Source organism: Gobius niger (genome assembly GCF_951799975.1).
Source record: "Gobius niger genome assembly, chromosome: 21".
In the NCBI taxonomy this organism is placed as follows: Eukaryota; Metazoa; Chordata; class Actinopteri; order Gobiiformes; family Gobiidae; genus Gobius; species Gobius niger.
This window is the reverse complement of record NC_136872.1, coordinates 22,740,964-22,754,436: the sequence shown is the minus strand read 5'-3', so window position 1 is coordinate 22,754,436 and position 13,473 is coordinate 22,740,964. Positions and strand designations below refer to the sequence as shown.

General features: G+C 40.6%; 1 protein-coding gene across 1 annotated transcript in view; it reads left to right on the top strand.

Annotated features, from left to right (window-relative positions):
- dachb (dachshund b) overlaps positions 1–13,473 on the top strand; it is a 157,337-nt gene that overhangs the window by 90,796 nt on the left and 53,068 nt on the right. The gene's annotated exons all lie outside the window — the stretch shown is intronic.

The following is a 13,473-nucleotide window of genomic DNA, read 5'->3' as shown; positions in this document are numbered from 1 at the left end:
TTGTTTGGGATCTTCAGCTCTGCCTCTCGTGGCTGTGGCCGCGTTAGCCCCGTCCTGTTCTGCAGTAAATAAAACATGCTGGAGACATATGGACCTGAGCCGTGAGTGGAATAATGATCACCGCGGGAAACACAGCACTTTTCCCTGGTCACGGGAGCCTTTCCTTTGTGGGGTCGTAAATACAGTGCACGTCTCAGACTTTAGCTTTTTTTATTCCGAAGACAAAGGCGCACGTTTGATTTTAGAAAAGGATGTTTTATTGCAAAGGAAGATTATTTGCGTAGTGAAGCTTCACACACATTTGGGAGGTTTGTTCTTCATTGACTCCACACGCGGTGGAGCTGAGCTGCGTCTGTAGCCACAGGTTCCCCCGGGGCAGACTGACGGAGAACTGCACACATCTGCATCAAGCACTGTCGCCCGGTCCTCTCCTGCTTTTTGTGTCTCTCCACAAGCAGGACCGTGTGGAGCTTTCCTAACAACCAATCAGATCTCAGAAAGTTGTATCGATCCAATCACAGACGGGAACTGAATGAATAATTTGTTAAATGTACTGGAGATGATTTTTTTCTTGTTGCCATCATCAAAAGAATTGTTTAACCACTTAACCTCCACCTTAGGGTTAACAATTATCTACATCCAAATCTCAAAGCGTATTGACTGGAGAGCTTACGGCCTATATGCCAGTGATGCCTAATTTGAAAGCCAAGACCTTTTAGTTTCTAAAAATATATGTAAGATCAGTTCAGTTTATTATGAATATACAGAAAAAACATTTACAAATTTGTTCATGGAATAATGCATATTCATAAATGGGACACCCTTGAAGCAACAGTTAGCTTGTATATGGGGCCCAAGTTAAGACACAATATTAAAAAACACACATACATTAATACATTAGTAAACTAGGAAACATTATCTTTGGTACCTATTTCCTACCTAACCTAACTAACCTAACCTACTCTAATCTAAAACTACCTCTGAACTATCTGTGTGAGTGAAGCATAACATGAGTTACATTTGCCGTTCTTGACCCTAAATATATCCTGATTAGGGTTAACTAACCCTAAACCTGGCAGGTAACGGGTTAAATTTTATTTGTTGGTTTATTTGCATACAGTGCATGTTAATCTTTATTTATACCGTGCATTTCGTACACAAGACAACTCAATGTGCCTCATGAGCATTAGTGTTAATTTTGATTCAGTTTTAGTCTTTTGTAGAAAAAGTAGTTTCTTTTTAGTCAAGATTTATAATATTTATTATTATAACCATATTTAGGAATAGTTCACTGGTTTTCCAAACTGAGATATGTTCTGGAAGAGCTTGGTCACTAACTTCACCCCCGTTTGGAGCCATAGGAATATACATTGGGAGAGGCAAAATGCTAGCAACATCTTTGGTCTTTTTGCGTGACTGAGGGCACACACAAAGACCAGACAGGTACACATCAACTCGTCTAAGCTCAGGTAAGAACAGATCTCAGGATGGAAAACAGTGGCCTGTTCCTATAAATGATATGAGGCTCTTCTTTTCATGTTTACATTTTAGTCAAAGTTAAACAACTTCTGGCTCCAAAAGTTGTTTCTACAACTTTTTATTTAGTTTTAGTCCGTGAAGATATTGCTTTGACTGAATTTGTGATGCATCCGTTGTCCCTCATTCACTCTGGCTTATTGTACATGTTCTTAGTGGTGGAGGAAACTGTAGTAGCGAGCAGGCTAGTCCGGGAGACTTTAAAGTCCGTTAGCATTAGCCTGCTCAATGTGTTTTTCCTATAGCCATTAGCATTAGCCACCAAACATCACAAATTATGAACAATCCAGATGTTTTCAGCTGTACTCAAGCTTCGACCACATTTAAGCCTCAATAGAACTCATTAATGAATGTACAGACATCATCGTATAATATATTAAGGATAAAGGAACCACAGAGTTGATATTAATGCAATGAAACAGACAAACATCACCATACTTTAGTATAGTGCCCGGCTTCCCAGTTCAGTTGAATCGGGTCCGGGAAGCGTGCGCGGTCTGGATATCTGAAGGCGTTTCTATGATTTCTCTGCATTTACACACGTGAGGCGGCCGCTGCGTCCCTGGAGACGGTTGCCGGGGGAGACGACGGCCGGCCGTTGTTTACGAGGCGGTGGGCGCCACGGCGACGGGGGGCATCGTCCGATCACAGACGGGCATTTATCACACGCTACAGGAAGAGAAAAGACGAGGGAGAGGGGGAAAAATACTTTCACTGGGGAAATATTCACGGAAGCAGTTACAATATTGCACTGGTTCCACATTCCTACTTCTAGGTTCTTTTTTTCATTTTTGTAACAACATCTCCGCTTTAGTTTCTCTTACAGACTTCAAACTTCCCAGGCTTTAACCTAACCCTAATAATTCCTACCCCTCACTCGCATAGCTAATTCAAAAACTAGGGCTGGGTATACAAGTACAGTGTTTTTTTTGTTGTTGTTAAATTTTGTCTTTTTAATTCCCTGTTTTCCCCTAATTTTTTCTCATTTTCTAAATTTTTTCTCCTCGAGTAAGTTTGAGTTACCTTGTGTATGAAATGCATGGTATAGATATGCCTTGCCTCATTTTTTATTACTAAGATTTTCCCCATTTCACCCAATTTTTTACCCAATATATTACATTTTTTCCCAATTTTTCCCACTTTTTTCTCCCACATTTTTTTCTTATTTTTGCCACCATTTTTTTTTCCGTTTTCCCCAGTTTTTTCACCTCATTTTTGTTAATTGTTTAATACAAATATTTTCCCTATTCCTCCCCATTTTCCCCCAATTTATTCCCTATTCTTTTCCAATATATATATATATATATTTTTAAATGTATTTTTCCCTACATTTTTCCTCATTTTATATTACTGATATTTTCCCAATTTCCCCCCAATTTTTCCTCAATAAATTCCCCATTTTGTCCAATATTTCGCTTTTTTTTCCTTCTTATTTTTGCCCAATTTTTTTTTCCGTTTTCACAATTTTTCCCTTAATTTTCACTAATTAGATATTACTGATATTTTCACTATTTCCCCCCAATTTTACCTTATTTATTTTCCTTTTTTGACACAATTTCTCACAATTTTCCCCATAATGATTCCACATTTTTCACACATTTCTTGACATGACGTTGAACCCACTATTGTAAATCTTCTGCACATTGTCATATTTTACTATAGTATCTGAAAAACTATTGATATATGGAAAACCGAGTATAGTTAAAGTACTGGTATAAGTTTGTGTACATGTGCAGGCGCTCAGTAAGTACTGGTATAAGTTTGTGTACATGTGCAGGCGCTCAGTAAGTACTGGTATAAGTTTGTGTACATGTGCAGGCGCTCAGTACTGGCTGTGATGAAAGTACTGGTATAAGTTTGTGTACATGTGCAGGCGCTCAGTAAGTACTGGTATAAGTTTGTGTACATGTGAAGGCGCTCAGTACTGGCTGTGATGTTGAAAGTACTGGTATAAGTTTGTGTACATGTGCAGGCGCTCAGTAAGTACTGGTATAAGTTTGTGTACATGTGAAGGCGCTCAGTACTGGCTGTGATGTTGAAAGTACTGGTATAAGTTTGTGTACATGTGCAGGCGCTCAGTAAGTACTGGTATAAGTTTGTGTACATGTGAAGGCGCTCAGTACTGGCTGTGATGTTGAAAGTACTGGTATAAGTTTGTGTACATGTGTAGGCACTCAGTACTGGCTGTGATGGTGAAAGTACTGGTATAAGTTTGTGTACATGTGCAGGCGCTCAGTACTGGCTGTGATGTTGAAAGTACTGGTATAAGTTTGTGTACATGTGCAGGCGCTCAGTACTGGCTGTGATGTTGAAAGTACTGGTATAAGTTTGTGTACATGTGAAGGCGCTCGGTATTGGCTGTGATGGTGAAAGTACTGGTATAAGTTTGCGTACATGTGAAGGCGCTCAGTAAGTACTGGTATAAGTTTGTGTACACGTGAAGGCGCTCAGTACTGGCTGTGATGTTGAAAGTACTGGTATAAGTTTGTGTACACATTTACAGAAATGCTAATTAATGTGTACTGTCCCTGTCAAATAAACTAATAAAATAAATAAATAAATATTTTTGTTTTATTACTAATATTTTCCCCATTTCACCCAATTTTTTACCCAATATATTACATTATTTCCAAATTTTTCCACTTTTTCCCCCCACAATTAATACTAATATTTTCCTTTTTTCTCCCAATTTTACCTTATTTATTCCCCATTTTCCCCATTTATTTTTCCTAATTTTATATTACTGATATTTTCCCTATTTCCCCTAATTTTTCCTCAATTTATTCCACAATTTGTCCAATATTAACCTTTTTTCCCCCTTATTTTTGCCCCTTTTTCTTTTTCAATTTTTCCCTCAATTTTTGCTCATTTATATTACTGATATTTTCCCTATTTTCCCCTCAATTTTACCTTATTTATTCCCCATTTCCCCCCCATTTTTTTTCCTTATTTTGCCACAATTTCTCCCAATTTTCCCCCAAATTATTTCACGTTTTACATTGAACCCACTATTGTAAATCTTCCGCGCATTGTCGTCTGTTTTCTGGTTCTAGACGACATATATTTTACTATAGTATCTGAAAAACTATTGATATATGAAAAACCAAGTATAGTTAAAGTACTGGTATAAGTTTGTGTACATGTGCAGGCGCTCAGTCCTGGCTGTGATGGTGAAAGTACTGGTATAAGTTTGTGTACATGTGAAGGCGCTCAGTAAGTACTGGTATAAGTTTGTGTACATGTGAAGGCGCTCAGTAAGTACTGGTATAAGTTTGTGTACATGTGCAGGCGCTCAGTACTGACTGTGATGGTGAAAGTACTGGTATAAGTTTGTGTACATGTGCAGGCGCTCAGTACTGGCTGTGATGGTGAAAGTACTGGTATAAGTTTGCGTACACATGAAGGCGCTCAGTACTGGCTGTGATGGTGAAAGTACTGCGTGTGTGGTGTGAGCCGAGCGCCGTGTATCGGAGCGTGGGAGTGCGCCTCATTTGACTTGTTAATTCTCCTGAATGGACTCCGTGTCTGCGTTAAACACACACTTCACCGAGGCAGAAATCAAGTTCCAAAAACCGCTGCGGCCCCGAGAACACGAGCCACTACATTAAACCAGACACGGACCAAAAGAAGATACACCCAGCTCTCCCTTTGTGATGCTTATTTGATGACGTTTTGTCCGACACGGCGGCGCTCCCCGCTCTTTCCCACGCTCATCCATTCACAAACACTGACAGGTCACTCAAAAAGGTGTGCTTTATATAGAAGGTGCAGTTACACGTATGACCTGAGGTGGCAGTAGTGAGTATAATATGGCCAGCTTGCATCTAGCCCCTTTAACCCATTAACTCCCACCTGAACCGAGCACATTTTCTCCAGTTTGGCTTTACCCCAATCCAAAAGCTTCTGGAAAAAAAGCTGTGAAAACAGCGACAGAACTGAGACGAAAAGAAAAAGATGTGACAAAAAAGTGAGGAAACTTTGACAAAAAAGCGACGAAAAAATCACCAAAATGTGACGAAAAAATGACAAAAAATGACAAAAATGTGACAAAAAATGACAAAAAAGTGACGAAAAAATGACAAAAATGTGACAAAAATGACCAAAAAACTGACAAAAAATGTGACAAAAAAGTGACGTAAAAATGACACAAAAAAGAAAAAAAAAGAAAAAAAAAATGACTAAAAATTACCAAAAAATGACATAAAAAGACCAAAAAAATGACAAAAAATGTGACAAAAAATGACAAAAAAGTGACGTAAAAATGACAAAAAGGGACAAAAAAAAGGACAAAAAATGTGACAAAAATGAGTTGAATACCCCCCCTAAAAAAAAAAAAGATCCATTTAGATGAGTTTTGTAGATCTTAGCTTTCAAATGAGGTGTTACACTGGCCTACAGGATTTGGGTAAAGCTGTTTTAAATATTCCTTGTGTGCTCTCAAAAGTAAAACTCATCCCCTTGAGCACTGCTGTGATTGACAGCCGTCTCCATGGAGACTCAAGGGGAAAAGGGCGGAGTTACTGCCATGTTTGTGTCTGCACCAGACAGACAGGTACACATCAACTCGTCTAAGCTCAGGTAAGAACATGTCTCAGTGTGGAAAAACGGTGGCCTGTATTCCTTTAATGAAGAACATTTTCTCTAGTTCTGCCTCACCCAAATCTTAAAGTTTCTTGGCGTGAGAGCTCACAGCCTACAGGCCAGTGTAGCACCTCATTTGAAAGCTAAGGCCTACAGTTCTCATCTCGGCTTCTTCAGTAATATTGTGAGACCTTTCAGGCGTTCGGGCGCTGGAGGAGGCGGCGTCTCCACTGGATCTGGAGTGTTATTAAGTCTGCGGCGTCATTAGCTGAAGACGAGCGTGTTTTGGAGATGAATGGGGCCGAGTCGCCTCTTTTCAGCCTCTGTGGAGCCTCTGCAGGTGCACGAGCCTCTTCGCACAAGTGTCTCCTTTTCACACTCGGACCCTCCCCCTCGAGAGGAGAGCCAGGGCGAGGGCGAGGGAGGCTAACCCAGATCTGAAGGAGCAAAACCCAAACACGCAGAATGGGCTCTCAATCCAGCAAAACGAGATCTGTCTTACAAATGTGAACTTATAGGTATCCATTTTAAACTTTTGCTGCAGATTACTGATATAAACATGAGGGAAAATGTATTTTATTAAAAACAAGGCATTTTACTTCTGTTAATCCCGTCTCTGAAACTCTCCAGGATCAATTGTTTTGTAGGTTTTCTGGCTGGAAAAGGCATTCACCACTTTAACAATGTCTAGCCTGTATTTCTGATGAATTTAATGTTATCCTCAGTGGTAGTTTATATAAAAATATCTGGAGAAATGATGAGCTATAGTTTTTTTTAATTAGGTGTAAAACAGTTGTTGGCCTTTTATCTGTTATTTCAGCAGGAGGTTCAGATAAAGTTTTATTTTTTGCTGTGTTTGTCTCTGGAGCTCAACAGTTTGGACGTGGAAGTATCTGATTATTATTGTGTGTGTGACGTTAACACGGCGCCTTTACTTTCCATCACAGTGGTCTCCAGGATCAATATGTTAACGACTCACACGGTCACTACAAGGTCAAATACACATCAACATTTATTTTTGCACATCAAATTTGCATAATGCACCTTTTAAAGAGGGTAGATGCAAGTTGGTCATTTTATACTCACTACTGCCACCTCAGGTCTTATGCGTAACTGCAGTTTCACCTTTCTGAGCGACAGTGCAGGATTTTAGAGGCAGTTGTGGTGAACAGGTCTGAGCTCATTCTGCACATTAGGACATGGGGTTGGCCCGGGGGACAAATCCGGCTCGCCAGCACATTACTTCTGGCCCTCAAGATAAATTTGAGAAATATTATTTTTCCAATAAGATCAAATACCTGTTAAAACTGTATCTACTATTTGTTCAATGGAAAATACAGTATTTTATATGACTACAGTTTCATTTGGGTCACCGCTTGTCATCCGAGGGCAGGGGTGTCCAAAGTGCGGCCCGGGGGCCAAATGCGGCCCTCAGATCAATTTATGGTGGCCCTCGGCCTCTTGCTGTATCGGTTCACATCACCAGAGATGGACCTTTTTAATTGAAATGTCATAATTCTATACAATTCTAACCTAACAACTAACATTTTACTGTGAGACTGAGCTGGCATGAAGGTTTTAAGCTTAAATGGAGGTGTGGGGCACAATTTAAACCTCTGCTAGTCGATGGTTTTGCGGCACTAACTACTGATCTACCGCCCTTCACCCCGTATACACTTCAATATGCGGCCCCCCATGAAAAAAGTTTGGACACCCCTGTCCTAGGGTAATGGTTGGTCACGAAGTCGTACCACTTGACAACCACAGATGCAAAACATTAGCATTTGCAAAAATAAAAAAAGAACTTTAGGCTTTTATGGTGTTTTGACGATGATGAAAATCGGCCCTTCACGACACAAACTGGCCAAACCCTGCATTAGGACATGGCTGGAACATGTAGGGGGAGGAAAATACTTAGTTTTAACATTTTTAAACTCCGTATTGTCCCTTTAAGGCGAGAAGCTGCAGGTGAAAAGGGGGAAATAGGGAAAACATTTAAACTTTTGCTGTAGATTAGCACGTTTTCTAGCCTTTATTGTTTTCATATACAAAATAAGGCATTTTATTGCGTTAAAAATGGCCTAAACTTGTGATTTTCATGTTTGATACGTTTAGATTTAGATTTAGAAACGGGGAATAAATAAGGTAAAATTGGGGAGAAATAGAGAAAATATCAGTAATATAAAATGAGGACAAATAAAGGGAAAAATAAAAAAATGGGGCACAAATAAGGGGAAAAATTAAAAAATGGGGCACAAATAAGGGGAAAAAAAGGGAAATATTGGACAAAATGTGGAATAAATTGAGGAAAAGTTGGGGAAATAGGGAAAATATTAGTAATATAAAATGAGTGATTTGGGAAAATAAAATTGGGAAAATGAAAGAAAAAAAATTTAAAAGAAGGGAAATATTTGAAAAAAATGGGGAATAAGTAAAGTAAAATTAGGAGAAAAAAGAAAAATATTTGTATTAAACAAATCGGAAAATGAAAAAAAATGGTGGCAAAAATAAGATAAAAATGTGGGGGGAAAAAGTTGAAAAATGTAATATATTGGGTAAAAAATTGGAGGAATTGGGTAAAATATCAGTAATATAAATGACCAAAAATTAAGGGGGAAAAAATGGGGCACAAATAAGGGGGAAAAAAGGGAAACATTGGACAAAATGTGGAATAAATTGAGGAAAAATTGGGGGGAAATTGGGAAAATATCAGTAATATAAAATGAGTGAGAATGAATGATGAATTGGGAAAACGAAAAAGAAAAAAAAAATTTAAAAAGAAGGGAAATGTTGGGGGAAAAAAATGAAAAAATGGGGAATAAGTAAGGTAAAATTGGGAGAAAAAAGGAAAATATTTGCATTAAACAATTAACAAAAATGAGGTGAAAAAACTGGGAGAAACGTATCAAATCATTTTATTGAGTTAAAAATGGCAAATTCGTGCAGCCTGATCGAGAACTTTTCAAAAAAAAAAAAATCTTTGTTTGACGAAGATGACACAAAATGGCCGCCGTGCCGTCTCTCAAATGGACGCGGAGATGTTCGGTGCGGACCTTAAGTGGGAGAGCGCCGCATCGGTTTGACTCAGCACTAAATAAAGTCCATTTGTACAAGTCCACGACGACAACAACAACTGGAGGAGGAACATTGTGTTTCTAAATCAGGATCACAAAGAGCGAATCCCCCGTTTTGTTTTATTCAAAGTGTCACTCCGCCGCGTCTAAGTGAGAGCACTCGCTCAGAGATGGAGGTGAAAGCATGAAATATTCACGCCAAATTCAGCCGGGCCTCTCTCCAAGATCCTTCACTCTGGATCGTACAGTCGACCCGAGGAAGGGCCTCATTTTGACTCAGTGTGAAGGTTTCCAAGGCTTAAATGTGATATAGATATTAAATTTACTTCCTAAATGAAGATCAGTTCATATTCGTATATCGCCAAATTGTACAATATCAAGCGACACAATAAATAATGAACAATTTAATAACATTTGTACAACCACGGCCTAAAACATAGTTATGTTTGTGTAAAATTGTGGAAAAGTTCAGTTTTGATTCTTTTTCTGGTTCATTTATTTAGTTTTTAAGTCTCTTTTTGACACAATTTGCCATTTTTTTCAGACAAATTTTGCGATTCAGTTTGTGATTTTCATGTTTAATGCGTTTAGATGCTTCAACGGCTACAGTGATGAGTGAAGGATGTTACTTTTAGACTTTAGTCAACGACATTACCCCACATTAGAACATCCATCCATCCATCCATCCCTTTTCTCTTCCTTCCTTCCTTTCTCTTCCTCCCGTCCTTCCTTCCTTTCTTTCTCTCTTCCTCCTTCCTTCCTTCCCTTTTCTCTTCCTTTCTTTCTCTCTTCCTTCCCTTTTCTCTTCTTTCCTTCCTTCCTTCCTTCCTTCCTTTCTCTCTTCTTTCCTTCCTTCCTACCTTCCTTCCTTTCTCTCTTCCTTCCTTCCTTCCTTCCTTTCTCTCTTCCTTCCCTTTTCTCTTCTTTCCTTCCTTCCTTCCTTCCTTTCTCTCTTCCTTCCCTTTTCTCTTCTTTCCTTCCTTCCTTCCTTTCTATCTTCCTTCCTTCCATTTTCTCTTCCTCCCTTCCTTCCTTCCTTCCTTCCTCCCGTCCTTCCTTCCTTTCTTTCTCTCTTCCTCCTTCCTTCCTTCCTTCCCTTTTCTCTTCCTTCCTTCCTTCCTTCCTTCCTTCCTTCCTTCCTTCCTTCCTTCCTTTCTCCCTCCCTTCATCCCTTCCTTCCTTCTCCTTCCTTCCTTCCTTTCTTCGAGTTGCCCAAATCACATTGCACCAGCCCCTTATGGCTCCTCCTGCAGGTGGTGGGTCCACAGGACGGCCTTGTGGTTCTAACCTGTTGGTCTCTCATATGGAGCTTTGTCTGACCCGTCACTTAGGACCTGTTTGCCCTGGGAGACTCTACAGGGGCACGAAGCCCCCGACAACAGAGCTCCAGGATCATTCAGGTCCTCAAACCCCTCCTCCACGTTAAGGTGGCGGTTCCAGGAGGGGCCCATTAGAACGATCCTCAATAATCTACTTTCTAAGATGTTTGGTGTTATGTGGAGGAGTAGTACCTCTGGGGGACAGCCACGTGCATGACTAAAATAAGTGTGGGATTGAATCACAGAGCGTCTTAACACTTTAGAATCTGCTTCATGGAAACATCTGTTGTAGCTGAACGTGATCAGAAGCTTCACAATTCAGATCTGTGAAGAAAAAGCACCTCAGCCTGGAGAAACAGCAATATGACTGAGTGGTGCTCGTGGGAAAGGGATCTAAATGGCAAAAAAACTCCAAACAAATATGAACAGCACGAAGAAGTTCTTAAAAGGCCTTCATTTAGACGGCTAAGCCAACATGTTTCCACCACCAGGTCTTCATCAGGGCTTCATGTGAAATGAACAGGTTTAGGTGTGGCCCATAAATGTTCCAGCAGCCCACGTCCCAATCAGTGACACAGGAAAGCTCAGCCTCTGGAGGTTCGGTTATTGCCTTAGTCAAAACCTTGAATTCTGAGCAATAGCATTGGACATGTACTAATTTAAGCTTCATGGCCCCAGAAGGAACCCTATTGTACTTGTTTTTAGTGGCAGGGGATGCAACCAGAGACCCTCAATTTCCAGGTTAGTCTTACCATGAACCGAACACCTGAATGGTGCAGGACAACACCGTGGAGTTTGCGTGTAAAATAAACGTGTTGAAACTGATGGACGTTTCCAAAGAACAGATATTCGTGGCTTGATTTCCGCTTGTTCATCATAAATGTTTTAAATAATTGACCCGTAAAAGCTCCGGCTGCGACAGACTTTGACCCAGTATCCAAATGCGACACGAGTATTACACGGAGCGCATTCAAACCCGCCGTTTATGACCGTAATCATTAACCACGGCGTCAATGCTGCTGTTGTTCTGGACTCATGCAAAGACCTGCGGAGGCGCCGGTGTGACTTTTACAACGTCATATTCACGTTTACAAGGGATTATTTATGGATGTGAAGGATCTCGGTCGTCCAGGTCTTTCATACTGGTGTGAGAGCGAGACCATCCATCCATGCGGGAGCCGGACAGTGTTTGACTCACAGTTGGAGAAACAGTTTGTAGTTTGTCCTGCGAGCGCTTAACAATGTTTTTTAGTTTTTTGTGTCATGTGTAAACAAGCAGCAGCTTCCATCTCTCGTGGTAAAGCTTTTTTCCTTTGTCTGTGAACTACATTAGTGGTTTCCGTGTTCCACATTATTTTACCAGATGTGTTTGTACGTCTTTGCAGTAAAAATCCATGAACCTCCCCAAAAACACGGCAAAGAGTCCATAATGGTCCTGAAGAAAACCGCTTATTAGAAGTAGCTGTTTGTTTACATTTGAGACCTACAACACAAGGGACAAATGAGGAGGTATCCGGACGAGACTCACAGCCAAGCCACACAGGCCTAGCCTGGCATAAAGCCAGACTGACTTAAATGTATTTATAAACACATATAAAGACAGTTTGGAATTGTGGTTGTAGGACGCATTTTCCAAATGGAGACTGGAGGCGGGGCTAATGATCGCAGTTTGAACGAGAAAGAACCAATGAAACACAAAGCGACCTAAGCTTTGTGTTTACGTTCCTCCGCCATGATAGTTTGGGTCCACATGTGTAGTCGAGTAAATGTTCTGGTGAAAGTCTTCAGAGCAGCTTCTGCTGTGGCTTTAAGTCCAGCTCATTTAAAACTGAGGAAAGGGCCCTGGTTAAAGATCGCTGTGTCGCGGCCGCCATCTTCACTGTTTTGGTTACAGGAGAAGCACTGGCTGATGGGAAATTCTAGCCCGGAGATGACGCACCATTAAGTCCTGGCTCCCGTGCTATGATTGGTTTGTCTTACTTTTGCCGGAGTCACAATTCCAGACTGCATCCCCATTAGGGCTGAAAGATATATCGTTATCGTTTTGATATCGAGATGTGAACATTCAAAGCATAAAATCGAAAAAGCAAGATATAAACAATATAGATTTTCATCAATAAAACTGCACTCTTTTGTGTTATGTTCTTATTTTTCAGAAAAATGCTTGGTTTTCACCAAACCCATAGTTATATCGTATCGATATCTGGATATCTGGCATGAATATGACATTTTGTCCATATCGTTCAGCCCTGATCCCCGAGTGTCTCTAACATGGAGGACCAGTGTCAGGCCAACACAGACCTTCTATTCAATCAGAATCAGAAATGTTTTTGAACGAACGTTCACTGGAAAATAAAACCGATTAACAGCTAAGCTCTTCCCAGAAGATGGTGAAAGACTGTTGTGGAGCGGAGGGAGCTGCGCAAGAGGAAGAAGGATGTAGAGGAGCTGACCAGTGCAGGACACCACGCTCTGAAACAGGGACAAACCAAGGGGGGATCCACCATTTCAGAGGGTCAGAGGAGACTGAAGGCAGCCAAGTTTCCCCGACCTCCAAAAACATGTTGGTCAGGTCGACTCACAGCGGCTCAGGACTAACACCTGGACACTATATCGTTGTAAAGCATTTACTTACTTACTTACTTACTTACTTACTTCCTTACTTACTTACTTACTTACTTACTTACTTACTTACTTACTTACTTACTTACTTACTTACTTACTGTCTTGTGGCATCATCTTGGAATACGCCCGTGCCATCAGGGAAGAGGAAATCCACTGATGGAATAACGTGGTCTCAGTCTTTGGGCACATACATAATGTTCCTGAACCTGGACCTGGCCCATCTGCAGCATCTCCAGATCAGGACCTTTGCTTAATTCCAGGAGGACCTTTTCTTCTAGCGAGGGCGGCTGAGGAGCGGCAGGAGAGAGAGCGTTATTGTTGCTACATTATCCGCCCGC